This window comes from Equus asinus, chromosome 27 (genome assembly GCF_041296235.1).
Source record: "Equus asinus isolate D_3611 breed Donkey chromosome 27, EquAss-T2T_v2, whole genome shotgun sequence".
Classification (NCBI taxonomy): domain Eukaryota; kingdom Metazoa; phylum Chordata; class Mammalia; order Perissodactyla; family Equidae; genus Equus; species Equus asinus.
In genome coordinates this window covers 18,627,335-18,642,179 of record NC_091816.1, presented here as the reverse complement: position 1 = coordinate 18,642,179, position 14,845 = coordinate 18,627,335, and the positions used below count along the sequence as shown (strand labels likewise).

General features: G+C 36.5%; 1 long non-coding RNA gene across 12 annotated transcripts in view; it reads left to right on the top strand.

The window, feature by feature from the left end:
- The first annotated feature begins 286 nt into the window (after window positions 1–286).
- Window positions 287–14,845, top strand: part of LOC139042275 (uncharacterized) — a 49,089-nt gene continuing 34,530 nt past the window's right edge. For 4 of the 12 annotated variants that reach the window (XR_011498819.1, XR_011498814.1, XR_011498808.1 and 1 more), the window contains exons 1-2: window positions 287–1,805; window positions 5,162–5,227. This is a non-coding gene — a long non-coding RNA (uncharacterized lncRNA). Of the gene's footprint in view, window positions 1,806–5,161; window positions 5,228–5,277; window positions 5,543–14,845 lie in introns of all 12 variants that reach the window. The other 8 variants (XR_011498816.1, XR_011498818.1, XR_011498810.1 and 5 more) reach the window with 7 other exon arrangements.

The window sequence follows — 14,845 nt, the reverse complement described above, 5'->3', positions numbered from 1 at the left end:
GTCACAACTCTTTGAAAATGAGTAGATTGGATTTTTTATGCTACTGGGATGATAGCCTTCTTAGATGTTACTTTTTCTGAATCCTAATTGCAACACATTTGAGTTAAATCATGTCCCCTGAAGAAGATATGTTGAAATCCCAACCCCCAGTATTTCAGAATGTGACCTTATATGGAAACAGTCTTTACAGAGGTCATCAAGTTAAAATGAGGCCATCAGGGTGGGTCATAATCCAATGTAACTGGTTTCCTTATAAAAAGGGGAAATGTGGACACAGAGAGAGGGAAGAAAAGTGAAGATGCAGGGAGAAGATGGCTCTGTGACTGAGTGATTCATCTGCAAACTGAAGAATGCCTAGGCCTGCCAGAAGCTAGGAGAGAGGCCTGGAAAACGTCCTTCCCCAGGGCCTTCGGAGGGAGCATGGCCTTTCAGAAGCCTTGATTTTGGACTTCCAGCCTCCAAACTTGTGAGACAATAAATTTCCATTATTCTAGGCAACCCAGTTTATGGTACTTTGTTACTGCAGCCCTTAGCCAACTAATACAGGGCCTTTGATCAAATCTGGACCAGGATTAAGAGGGTTTTAGATCGCTTTCCTATTTCCATTACAGGGAGCAAGTTCCTTTAGGCTTTTACCCTTTTTCTGGCAACTCCAAGCCAGCACTTCATATAAAATAGCCAGAGAGAAAGTCCACTCTATGTAGAGTTTATGAAGATCACTTTCTCACACTATCCTTTTTCAAAAATCCATCACTTTGAATTAAGAAAATAATCCCGTGAAGAAAACCTTGGAAATATTTCCTACAATCAATAATTAGCCAATTGCCTTAGTTTCCTATAACTGCTATAATAAAAGAGGTCTCTCTCCTCCCTTTTTGTTTCTGTTGCTTCATCACTGTTACTGTCTTTGAACCTCCTACCTCCCTCTTATAAAGGCCCTCGTGATTACATTGAGCTCAGCCCGATAATCCAGAATAACCTCCTCATCTCAAGATTGTTAACATCATACCTTCAAAGTCCTTTTTGCCAGGTAAGATAAAGTATTCACAGACTCTGAAGATTAGGATGTAAACATCTTTAGAGGACCATTATTCAGTCTACGACAACAGTAAGTACCCCCTTTGCAAAATATGTTGCTATAAATACCAATTAAATCTTGAAAGAAACTTTTCAAAAGCTGGTCTTTTAAAATTGTTCCTAAAGAAATAGCTGGGAAAAAAACATACAGATTTAATAGAACTGCTACACCTTTTCTATGATAATCTATTCATTTATTCAGTAGATATTTATTTTTAAAAGTGCCATGTTTCCAGCACTTTCTCGGTTTCTCCTCATGGAACTTACATCATAGTAGAGGGAGGAAATTACAATAACTAAACAAAAAAATAAGTGCTATAGTTTCCAGGCCCTGTGAAATAAAGTTGAGTGAAGGAAGATAATTACTATTTGGGACAAGGATATTTCTCTACAGAAACTGACATTGGTACAGTCTTGAATTAAATGAGGGAGAAGACAAAGTGAATACTTGCGTGTAGATATTTCTGGGGAGGAACATTTCTATTAGGAGGTTCTTTGCGTCAAAAACATACTATTCTTAAGTGAATAATAATTTACTATATCTTAATAAAAATAAGAAATTTCTCTTAATCTGTTGTCGTACCAGATATAACCTAAGGGATCCTGACGCAAAATAAAAAATGAGGATGCTCTCTCACAGGTACGACGTGGAAATAGACTCAGATAGAATCAACTCCATAATTTTCAAAAGGAGAAGAGTTCAGTCATTAAATTCTTTACTCGTTAAGGTGAGGCTCAGATTCAGAAGCCAAGACTCTAAAAAATCCTCTCTCTCTCTCTTTCAATATATATACATATAATTTCTGTATCTAGAAGGGTAGTTTGTTGACATTCTTGTCTATGAAGAGAGAAAGTTAATTGTATATAAAAGCTCATACTTTTATTAAACTATTGATTTGTATATAGCTATAGGATATCAGATATTACAAAAGTTAATGTATATCTGGTTTGAAATAGATACACTCAGATAAACCAAGACTTTTTCTTTTTTAATGGCAGTACTGGAGTATAACTTACACACCAGGAAGTTTATTTTCTTGTTTTAAGTGTCTGTGGAAATTTGTTATGTTACAGATGACCTGTAAGTAGAGATGGATATTCCTAAGAGTAATGAAATGGTCAATGTTCAAAGGTTTTACAATCTAGCTGGAGAAATAAGCATGAGTACAACTACCAAAAATGTAATAATACAGATATTATTACAATTCAAATAAGGTATAATAGTCTTTTGGCTATTTTCTTAAGTAATTCTTTTTTTCTTTTTATCTTCTTACCTCCTTCACCCATTTCTACTACCCCCTACCCCCTGCCGCTGGCAACCACCAATCTGTTCTCTGTATCTGTGAGCTTGTTTTGTTTTGCTTTTAAATATTCCACATACGAGAGATCATATGGTATTTGTCTTTCTCTGTCTGACTTATTTCACTTATTATAATGCCCTCAAGTTCCATTAATGTTGTTGCAAATGGCAAGATTTCTTTCTTTTTATGGCTGAATAATATTCCGTTGTGTGTGTATACAATTTCTTTATCTATTCATCATTGATGGTTACTTACGTTGTTTCCATATCTTGGCTACTGTAAATAATGCTGCAATGATTGTAGGAGTGCATATTTTTCAAATTAGTGTTTTTGTGTTTTTTCACCAGAAGTGAAATTGCTGGATCATATGGTAGTTCTATTTTTAATTTTCTGAGGAACCTCAATACTGTTTTCCATAGTGGCTACACCATTTTACATTCCCACCAGCAGTGCAAGACGCTTCCCTTTTCTCTACATCCTCTCCAACACTTATTTCTTGTCTTTTTGATAATAGCCATTCTAACAGGTGTTAGAGATGTTGAGCACCTTTTCATGTGCCAATTGGCCATCTGTGTGTCTTCTTTGGAAAATGTCTATTCAGATCTTCTGCCCAGTTTTTAATCGGATTGTTGTTTTTTTTGCTATAAAGTTGTATGAGTTTTTTATATATTTTTGGAAATTATACCCTGACCAGATATATGTGGTTGCAAATGTTTTCTCCCATTCTGTAGGTTGTATTTTCACTTTGTTGATGATTTCCCTTGTTGTGTAAAAGCTTTTTAGTTTGATCTAGTCCAACTTGTTCATTTTTGCTTTTGGTGTGAGATTCAAAGAATCATCACCAAGAGCTATGTCAAGGAGCTCCACTACCTATATTTTCTTCTGAGAGTTTTATGGTTTCTGGCCTCATGTTCAGGACTTTGATCCATTTTGAGTGGAATTTTCTATATGATGTAAGATAGTGGTCCAGTTTCATACTTTTGTATATGGCTGTCCAGTTTTCCCAGCACCATTTCTTGAAAAGACTGTCCTTTCCTTTTTGTATATTCTTGGCTCCTTTGTCATAAATTGATTGACCTATAAGCATGGTTTATTTCCTGGCTCTCTATTCTGTTCCATTGATCTTTGTGTCTTTTTTTATGCCAATATAATATTGTTTAATTACTATAGCTTTGTAATATAGTTTGAAATCAGGGAGCATGATGCACCCAACTTTGATCTTTCTCAAAATTGTTTTGGCTATTTGGGGTTTTTTGTAGTCCCATACAAATTTTAAGATTGTTTACTCTATTTCTGTGAAAAATGCCATCAGAATTTTGATAAGGATTGCATTTAATCTGTGGATTGCTTTCAGTAGTATGGACATTTTAACAATATTTATTCTTCTAATCCGTGAACATGCAATATCTTCCCATTTGTTTGTGTCTTCTTCAATTTCTTTCATTAATTTCCTCTAGTTTTCAGTGTACAGGTCTTTAACCTCCTTGGTTAAATTTATTCCTAAGTATTTTATTCTTTTTGATGCAATTGTAAATGAGATTGAGTATAGCTGTAGTAGATTAGATATTACAAAAGTTAATTATATCTGGTTGAATATAGAGACACTCAAATAAACCAAGACTTTAAATTACATGGTATATCATTTTGAAAAGTAAGGATTATCCAAAGGCCTGCAATCCATTCTTTCCATTTACCAGATTATCCAGAAAGAAAAGGAAAAATGCAACCTGATCGATTTGCCAAACAAAATGCTAAAAAGTATTTGCTAACGGAACAGTCACTAACTTTGAAATGATTTTAGTAGAACGTATTTACTCTATCTAGATTTGTTTGTGATAAACAAACTTGAGATCTATGGAGTTATTGAATATATCATCTATTATGTCAGTCAGTATCAGATTTAGCAACCATGGAAATGGTTGACAGATGCAGAATAATGCCCCCCATCCCCCCACAAAAGACATCCGTGGACTGATCCATGAAACTTGAGAATGTTACCTTACATGGGCAATGGGGAATGAAGATTCCAGATGGCATTGAAGTTCCTAATCAGATGACCTTAAAATAGGGAGATTATCTGTTTTTGGATTTGAAGATGGAGGAAGGATTTCACAAGCCAAGGAATGCTATTGACTTCTAGAACCTGGAGAAAGCAAGGAAATGGATTTTTTTAGAGCCTTTAGCAGGGAATGCAGCCCTGCCAACATGTTGATTTGAGCCTAGTGAGACCCACACTGGACTCCTAACATACAGAACTGTAAGATAATACAGTTGTGCTATTTTAAGCCCTAAATTTGTGGTGATTTGTTACAGCATCCATAGAAATGAATCTAATATTTCATGATCAAAATGACTTATTTTGTGTAAGTGATGATACATAGAGCTCTGAGAGAACTCATTTGCTAAATCAGATTTAGCCAGGCTATGTCCTGATGCAGAAAAGAAGCACCTTGAGAGCTGTATTGGCAATCCAATACTTTCTGCTTCATCTCTGCCTCATGGTTACTTATATCCTTGAAATTAGTAGTAAAATGTGATACTGTGTAAAATCTCTTATTCCTGTGAGTCTGATTTAGCGCACCAATTGTTTATATTTTCTCATTGCCTGATTTTTTTCTAAATAAGAACTATCAATGATATATTATTATTCAATTCAGTAAGTGTTTATTTGGCAGATACCGTGTCCTAGTAGAGAATTAGATAGTATGTAAATGCATAATAAGTGAATGAAATAATTACTGTTTCAGGGAACTTACAATCTACTTGAATCATTTCAATTACAGCTCCATAGATATCAGAACATCATTTGAAGATGCTTGTTTCTCCTCTGCCCAAGATGAGAGTCAAAAGTATGTATTGACTTCAAGAAAATCTAACAAAAACCTTCATATCTTTACAGCAGTGTTGGCAGACTTTGAATCCTATTACTGAAAAAAGAAAATTAATCAGTTCTGGAAAGTGTCAAGAACAGAGAAAAAAATGCTAAGATAAGGCTGCTTCTGTGAGCCAATGGGAATTTTATACATAGTAGGCCTTCAAGAGTTGTTTGCTGAGAGTGATTGAGTCATCACCGAAGTTACATGGAGAAAAAAACTAAGTCGAGTTCACTGTGCTCTGCTCCTGTCTCCTCTATCAATTAGCAAGAATAAAGCCAACTCAATAAGGTGAAAAGTACAAACTTTTCAAGTCTAGAATAAATAAGCACAAGGTCTAGATCATTACTATAACAGGGAAAAATTGGAAAATCTGGTTTAGACATTGCTATTATACTTTAGAATTTAACTGTAGCTTCAATTTTGAGAAACAGATTTGATTCTGTACTGCTTCAAACACAGTCAGGACAAAATCTAGGTTGAAATAGCAAGGAGTACAAAAATAAAAATCTCAGAATTGAGGAAATTGAACTTGTCTAAAAACTCTGACAATGATCAGGGATCAATATCTGATAAAATCTCTATAGACTAGAACTGAAAACAACTTAATTAAGTGAAATTATTGATTGGGGCATGTAGTATAATGGTTACTTTATGTATGTAATGAGCATCTAAAAGTAAAAGTATTTCAGAAATATGCCAAATTTTATTATATCAACTCAGAGCTCTATTATTTTAATGTCTACTATTCTTAATGTTCCAATTTCCCTTGAGAAATGAAAGAAATCCCAGTGAACTGAATGCCCACCTCAAAAGGTGCTTTGATGTGAGGGTAATAAAAATAATAACAGCTATCACTTATCAAGTGCTAACAATATGTCAGACACTACATGCTCTATCACTGCGCAAATTATGTCACTTACGTCTTTCAACATCCTAATGAGATCTTATATAGCCCTTATTTATATGGGGAAATTAAGCTCAAGAAAAATTTGGTTATGTAGCTTGATAATACATGTAGTATGTAAGAAAGCTCAAATTGGAATCCTTGCCTATGACATAGCACATGCTTTTAACAACAACCTAGCCAACTTCTCACTTTTACTTACTCCCTTATTTACCCAATGTCCACTGTCCACTGGAAAATGTTGGTTAATTTAAGACTCAGATGAAAGGTCATTACCCATCAGACTATTTCTCTAATATTCTAGGCATAGTCTAATGCATCATGCTTCTGCTGATCTATAGAGAATATACAAAAGTTATTTAACTTTAAGCTTTTCTATAGCTGAGAGCATTATTTCCTGGCAGAAGCTCCTGCATGAACTGATAAGTACAGGATTACTGATAATATGCAATTTACAACCATAATGAGAATAGCCAAATATTACTTAACAAAAGAACATTGAACACCTTTAACAATTTCAGGGGATTTCCAGGCATCAGAATGGATGTAGAAATACGAGTGACCAGATAGTTAGATTCAATTTCTGAGCTTGCTCATTGTTCCAACTCTATTGAGAATTTCCCAATTTGCACATCACTCTTTCTTCTACACTTTCAATGTGCTAACTCTGATAGCCGCCTCTCCCCACCCCTTTCCTTTCTCTCCCTCCCTCCTTCTCCCTCTCTCTTCATACATCTCCCTTTCCCAGAGGTCACTAACAAATTGCTTTCCTAAGCAAACTGTTGAAAGATTAAACTTGTCTTCAACATATCTTCTCCATAACCCACACCAAGTAACATATTGCCACGGCAGTTCACTCTAGCTACCAGTAAAATGTAGAGATTGAAAGCATAAACTAGCTAATATAATTAACTTATAGGTGTCCTAAGAGTACTGGGAAGTCACTTTCGTTGCAATTGCAATGGAGTCTTGGGGATGATTTCCAGCAGTGGCCAGCACTGAGCACCCCTAGCAAGCTTTGGTAAAGTGGCCTGGCTCTAAGATCAATAGTACACAGGAAAATTTAAATACTTTAAGTTATATTAATACACAAAATAATACAATGTTAACTAAAATAAAGTGAAAAGAGATTGTATCTGCTGGGGTGATATTCTTGTGAATGAGTAGGAAGGTGACACCTTGTCCTTGAAGGACTGAATCCTCCTGACACGTGGTTACTTGGGTGCCTGCCGTCAGATCTTTAGGACAGCAGCTGTGTCTGAGTGCTATTGCTGCATCCAAACTGTGAATGATTAGACCAGAGCAATCCACACATGTCAAAATCTGATGAAGCAGGTCCATTTCCTAGATATTCTGGGACCATTTTCTGCAAAGGGCAGTGTTTTGCTTGTTTATAATGACTGTGGTTACTCTTACTGACAAGTGATAGCCTTTTGTGCAGAGGTATAACCAGTTCCTAATGTACTTTCAGGATTTCCAGACAGAAATGTTTATTATTGGAGATATGCTCACAAATACCTCAGTATCTCTTCACTGATAACTTCTTCTATGCCTCCTATTTCCTAGCTTCATATTAGGGCCTTTAGGAGTTGTTGTTTTCCTTTAGATTATGATGTGATGGCAAAGGCAGGATGTGGTGTCCTCAGGAGGGTATCTGATAAACTCGAAATAACTAACACTATGTGACATCCCGTCTACATTCCTGAGGATCTAAATGATGCCTGAGAGGTGTCTCTAAGTTATTCAACATTATTAAAAATTGTGAACAACTTTCCTGAACTTGATGCTTTGAAAATTAAATCACTCTAATTTCTTCTCTTAAAATCCTTTAACCTAAGCATGAAGGCCTTTAACATGGCCAGGTAGGAAGTTATGACATCAGTATAACTAAAAATAGGAGCGGAGTTTGAGTAAAAGAAATGTGTTTTATTAACATTATGATATAACTGTACCATCTAGTCGTAGTAACTGCAAGGAAGTCGTTGCTGAGAACTGGCACAAATACCCAGTTGCCCTCCCAGAATGTAGCTCTTTAAATCCAGGCTGAAATTTGCAGGTTTTTTTTTTTTTTTTGGAGGAAGATTAGCCATGAGCTAACTGCTGCCAATCCTCCTCTTTTTGCTGAGGAAGACTGGCCCTGAGCTAACATCCGTGCCCATCTTCCTCTACTTTATATGTGGGACACCTACCACAGCATGGCTTGACAAGCAGTGCCATGTCCTCACCTGGGATCAGAACTGAGTAACCCCAGGCTGCCTAAGCGGAACGTGAGCACTTAACCACTGCGCCACTGGGCCGGCCCCTGCAGTTGCTTAAAGTGACTTTAGACCCAACTTCTTTCAAGGGCATGTTTTTTATGTAAAGTTGGAAACTTCAGCTGAGCATAATGCTTTTTGTAAGAATAGATGTGTAGACTATTATAAATGGTAATAAATAGCAACTGTGGCTTTTAAAATCAATTCCATATAAACATACAGTATAGATTCCTATACATATATAGTACTATCAAATCAAATAAGAACATGTGGTCAAGAAAACATCATACAATGAGAAAAATATCAAAATCAATTTTAAAAAATTATTTTCTTTGGGCCAGCCAGTGGTGTAGTGGTTAAGCTTATGCACACTGCTTCTGCAGCCTGGGGTTCGCCAGTTGAGATCCTGGGTGTGGACCTAGCCCTGCTCAGCAAGCCATGCTGAGGGAGTATCCCACATAGAAGAACTAGAATGAAAAGAAAGAGGGAGATTAGCAACAGATGTTAGCTCAGGGCCACTCTTCCTCACCAAAAAAAAAAAAGTTTCCTACAGCTGTTATAACAAAGGACTAAAGAGTGGCTTAGAACAATAGAAATTAATTGTCTCACCATTTCAGAGGCTAGAAGTCTAACATCAAGATGTCAGCAGGCAGTGCTCTCTCTGAAACCTGACAGGGAGGCTGGTTCTCTGTGTCTTCCAGCTGCTGCTAGTCCATGGTGTCCTTGTCTTGTGGCATTCTCCTATTCTCATCACATAATCTTCCCTCTGTTCATATCTGCCTCTGTGTCCAAATTTCTATATTTCATAAAGACATCAGTCATTGGATTAGGATCCACTCAAAATGACCTCATTTTGACTTCAGTATCTCTGTAAAGACCCTATTTCCAAATAAGGTCATATTCTGAGTACTGGGAGTTAGGACTTCAACACATCTTTTTTTAAGAGGGATATGATTCAACCTATAACAAGTTACAAATATTTTTATTTGAATTTGGAAAATTTCTAGGATTTCTCCTTAAAAGCCTGTGCATTTTCCCCTTTGGTGACACAGTGTATTAAGTTCCATTGTTATAACATTTCTGCTTTTTGTGAAATATTAGAATTCCCTCTGATCACATCTAAAAGATTTATGATACCCACCTTTGTTCCGTAGATGAGATTGGAGGCAAAGATAGAATCCTATGATACTGATTTATTAGAATTAAACTAGAATAGTTGTTTTATGTAAGTCCCTGTTTAAAGGAAGGCAAATTAATTTTGCTCAACACAAATTGCTGTTTTCCACATTACTTTGATTTTCAAATCCTTCACAAACTGATATTTTCCTCTCACTTTGGGTGTCTACTCTGTTATTTCAACGTATTTCTGGATAACTGTGGCTATTCCGAGGAACGAGACTAGCTCGTTTGACTTATCAAATGTTTAGTTGTTTGTGGAGCATTGTCTTCGTCCTTTCTTTGCCGGTGGAGCAGAGCACTGAATGCGGAGATGAGCAGTCGTTCAGGTGTCATTTTCTAAGCACTAGCGCAGGATCTCTAAGTAGGATACTTCCATGTTGGGAATTTCAAAATAGCAACTCGACCTTTATATTGCAATGAATTACCATGCAACTCTTATTGAGAAATAAATTAGGAAGTTGGGTTTTTCGTTTTTGTTGGTCACTGTCTTCTGAGTTTTCTAGTAAAAGATAATGCCACGATTTACGTTCCTCGGAAGCAGACTCTATGATGGCGTTTAACAGGCAGTTCGTTTATTCAGGAGTCTCCTTGGGATCAGCGCTCAAAAGTGAGAAGTCAACACTGGGCACAAGAAGCAACTGAACAGTGATGCAGACCCAAGACAGTCTTGGTCAATCCCAGGGAAAGTTCTGGAGGTAGAATGGTCCTTCAGAGTTGTCTCTTATTGCGTTGAGCTGGCCAGGCCATTATAATCTCTTAGGGATCAGGCTGCGAGCCATTGAGGAAAGGCACCATCTTGGGGAGACAATCTTCTCCAGCTGAGGCGATCCCTAAAGGACCTGATAACTGACAGATATCTGCCCACAACCCACCCAAGAACTGAGACAAGTCCTTCTTTTCTGGGGAATCTGGGCAGTGTGTCCCAGTGTGCACCACAGGGAAAAGATTCCTATAATAATTTTGAGATGTGTTTTCACTGCCTATGCACTCATAATGTGGATCCACAGAAGCTATAAAAAAAATTTAATGTTGTATTCATTGCATAACAATATAAAAAACAACTCTAAGCTTATATTTTTGTTTTCACTTCCCTTATTAATCTTCTTTGGATAGCATATAACAGAACATTGCTTCACCTCTGTTGTAACTTGAATTAGAGAATATGAATATGGAGTTATTTCTACTCAAAAATTGCTAAACTGTGTAAATGTTACCCTCATCCTGATCTAATGTTTTTTAATGTGAAGAAGTGTGTGTTGGTCTGTGTGTGTATGTGTGTGTGTGAATGGGGACGTGTTTGTAGTCCTGAGAATAACGTCATTCTGTTACCAAGCATTTTACATTTGTCTTGGCTATAGCCAGAGAAAATATGATAGACACATGTAGGTGCTAGTCTCCTATTCCTAATGCCGTCCTTGAATTCTCCAGAAACCAAGCAATATCTTGGGCTCAGAAAGTCCAAATCTATTTTATTTGTTGATATTTCCACCTCGAGTATGCATAATGCCTCATTAACAATTGAATAGAGAAATAGTAAACTTTCAGTCTTGTCAGCAGAATCATTCTGAATTGTGCTAAAATAAGAGACTGGAAGGACACAACTCGTATTCTGATGACAAAGGAAGTGATTTTTAGAGAAAATAGATATCTTTTAACTTAGGAATCAACAGCCTTGATGAGAAAGTTTTCGAGAGAGTGCAAAAAATGTAACCTTGTTGCCACCTATCATTTTCCCTGTCACATTTGTCTCTAAACACCTAAGAGTAGGTCTGGTCAGTCGTAACTACATCCTGCTAATGTACGATGTCTGTTCAGTATGGATTTTTTCTATTCTGAGCTTCAGTTAAATTTATAACAGCTCCTGAAATATGACAAAATTTTCCTTTCCAATCAAGTTAGTCAAAATGCCAGCTTGGATTATTGAAATAGATCTCTATCTGGGTTCCCAACCTCTACTGCTCAGAATCAAAACAGTAGTTTAATTTTCCAAACGTGCAGCTGGGTTTGAACCACATCTCTGCTCAAAAAACTCTATGTACCTCAGCGCATATAAAATTAAATAAAACCTCCGTGCTGGATTCAAGGTCATTTGTAAGATTGTTTTAGTCCATATTTAAGCTCTGAATTCACACTACTCTTACTGATGGCCCCTATTGTATCACACCACTCGAACCCCCAACCTGCATGAGCCCAATCAAATGAAGCTAAAGTGAACTCCAGGGTCTTAAATTAAAAGTCTGTATGATGAAATATACCCACCAGCCCTCTCCCATGTTGACAGATAAGTTAATTGACTAAATTTTTAAAATTTTCCTCAACTCCACTGTTCTAGAAGTTTTACAAAAATACTTTTATTTTATTGTCTTCCTAATTATACATTTCCTTCTTTCCTTCCTTCCCTTCTCTCCTTTTCTTTTGTCCATCCTGTTCTTCTTCTGAGAACTGCTTTCAAGTTTGCAATTTCATCCCCACTACGTGGAGAACAATATTCAACAATGTATTCCAAGATGGATCTGACTCGTAAATACGCCACTTATGAGATGACTGTATGCATTTGACATGCTCTTCACTCTTCTATAAATTATTTTATTTTACTTACTTTTAAAATGATGCAGCAACTTTCTGAATTGATATTCATATAAACAGACATATTTATTCCACAGTTTAGATTTTGGGGTTTAAAAAAAATCTTATTAGGTATGCCAATCTGGCAATAATCACTATATTGCACCATTCTTTCATTTCAGCAGACCATTTGAAGCTTGTGTGTAATTATGATCTGCCAGTCTATTTGTCTTTGGAAATTATAACTCTGTTCTTTAATCTTCTTTGTTTTTAACGAAGAGCTTAATTGGTGTTTTAGACATTGATAATTACAGAAATGTTTTTTGATAAATTTTCCCATGGTGCGACATAAAAAATGCAAATAGATGAGAACAGTTAAGAAATTAATGTTAATAATTAATTAACATTAATTTTAAAAATTAATAATTATGATGGTAAATTAAGATTCAATATAACTGTGAAGAAGAATACAGAGCAAAAGTAACAGAAACAATAGTCAAGCATTAAAAATTATAAAACTTTCCTCAGGTGAAAAAAGACCAGGAAGAACAATCTATAACTATCCAGGTGGGTAAGAAAAAAGAACTTATGTACAAAAGAGGTCAAATTAAGCTGGCTGCAGACTGCTCACCAACGTCAAATGTTAGCAGGCAAGGGAGAAATATATGCAAAGTTTTGAAAGGAAAAATGTTTTAAAGAATTTTTTATTCATCTAAACTGTCTTTCTTGGGTAAAGACATTTCAGTTATATGGGGATTTAAAAATATGCATTATTCTTCTTTTAAAAATACTTAAATTTGCCTGCCAACTGAAAAATTGATTACAATTAAGAACCCCAAAACATAAAAATTATGCATGCAATATCTGACTTGAAGCACTCAAACCAAATAAGCATGGTATCAATATCTATGCTATTATTGTTAGTCTTGTTACAAAAGTTGAATCCATTTAAACAGAAAAATCTAATTTTAAAAATAGTCCTTCAATTTCTAGATTTTTTAAACACATATCAAGAAGTAGGTAGACAAAAGAAATGAGTAAGTAAATAAATATAACCTAAAACCATAAATTTAAAAAAAGTTAAAGAATACTGACTCTTTGAGAAGGCAGCAGATGCCAAGGTGAAGCTCTAACCAGTGGTTACTGCAAAAGAGCTGACTGCAAGAATAGAGTGAATGGGACAGCAAGGCACCAGCCAAGAGGGCTCCATAACCCAAAAACACACAGGGGGATTTGCCCCCGAGTGAACAACCAAGAGTCTCAAAATCAACATCACGAGAGCCAATAAATACACTCAGCAAACAGGAAAAACCTCCACTGAGGAAACAGAGATGACAGTGAACATGGACACAAGTGCATTCAATACCCTACTGGAGGTCTGGGGTACATCACATACGTTATATAACAAGGACATGTTTTCGTGCCACCAAGATCAGAATTAATGCAAAATATTTAACATTTAGAAATATAAAAATGATTAGATTTGAAAAAATTAAACCACATATTAAGATGGGCTAAATAACAGACTGGCAGTAGATCAAGGAAAAACAAGATAAGTGGTAGATTTTTCTGAAGACAGCATAACATTATAATTATGATATTATCATTAAAGACAGGTGGACAGAAGGTAAAGAGATGGTAAATGTGAAAGGGAAGAAGGCATAGATATGAATATATACATTCCAATAAGATTTTTATAGACCTTTCAGAAGGAAAGAATAGAGAAAATAAAAGATTTTGTTAGAGCTGCTACCATAAGTAAGATAATAACAAATAGTACCAAAAATGATGGGGGAAGAGAAGGCATACAAACACAATGTGGCCAGTCCAGAAGAATATAGATCTTGTAACAAAAGCCTATGATTCCCCACAAGGACTTCCCATTCCTGAAGGCCTTCATAAAAGTATAAATTCTTGTAAATAGGAGTTGGTAAGTAATCTGATAAAGCAGAGACTATTATATTATGGAAAGGGAAATTTCTGAGCTAAGGAAAACACTAAGACCACAATTCACATCATTAATGATCAAATAAATAACTTAAAAATAAATAACTTAGAAGCCCACTCTTACAGGGCCTACACACAAATTTATCCATTTTGGAAAGCAACCTAAAATCACCAGAAAGAAAGATGCATAGCCCTTTGGTGAAAAGAGACTCACTTGATAGACTCTGGGTGCATCTTGGTGAGAGAAGAGACCTCCCTAGGCTGGGACCATCTGCCCAGGGACTGAGACTTTGGTGGCAGCCATTATTGTGACCTAGTACAGGTGTACTGACCCAGATGCTGGAAGACATCATTGGAATTCTTCCCTTGCACTGTTTGCATAGGGGTCTGCCACAACAACTAGAGCACCCATTTAATACAGCTTAGCAAGGGCAGGCAGCCTGCCCTAGGGACTGGCCTCACCTAACAACAAGCCTTTAGGCAACTTGTGGGCCTGCATAAGAAGGGTGCCTGGAATCAGCTAGGCAAGTGGGTCTGCTTCTGCAGGAGAGGGCATGCATGAGGGGTGGGTCTGCACTGGTGGAGTGTGTGAGGCTTCTGCAGCAGGGTGACTGGGTCTGCTTCAGTGCATAGGGGCATGCTCATGTGGCCCTGCAGGTTTTGGGGCTTGTCAGCTGTAGCAGACTTGTGCTTCTCAAACAGATACATAGGAGATCAGCCCCACCTTCCAAAGCCTGAAAC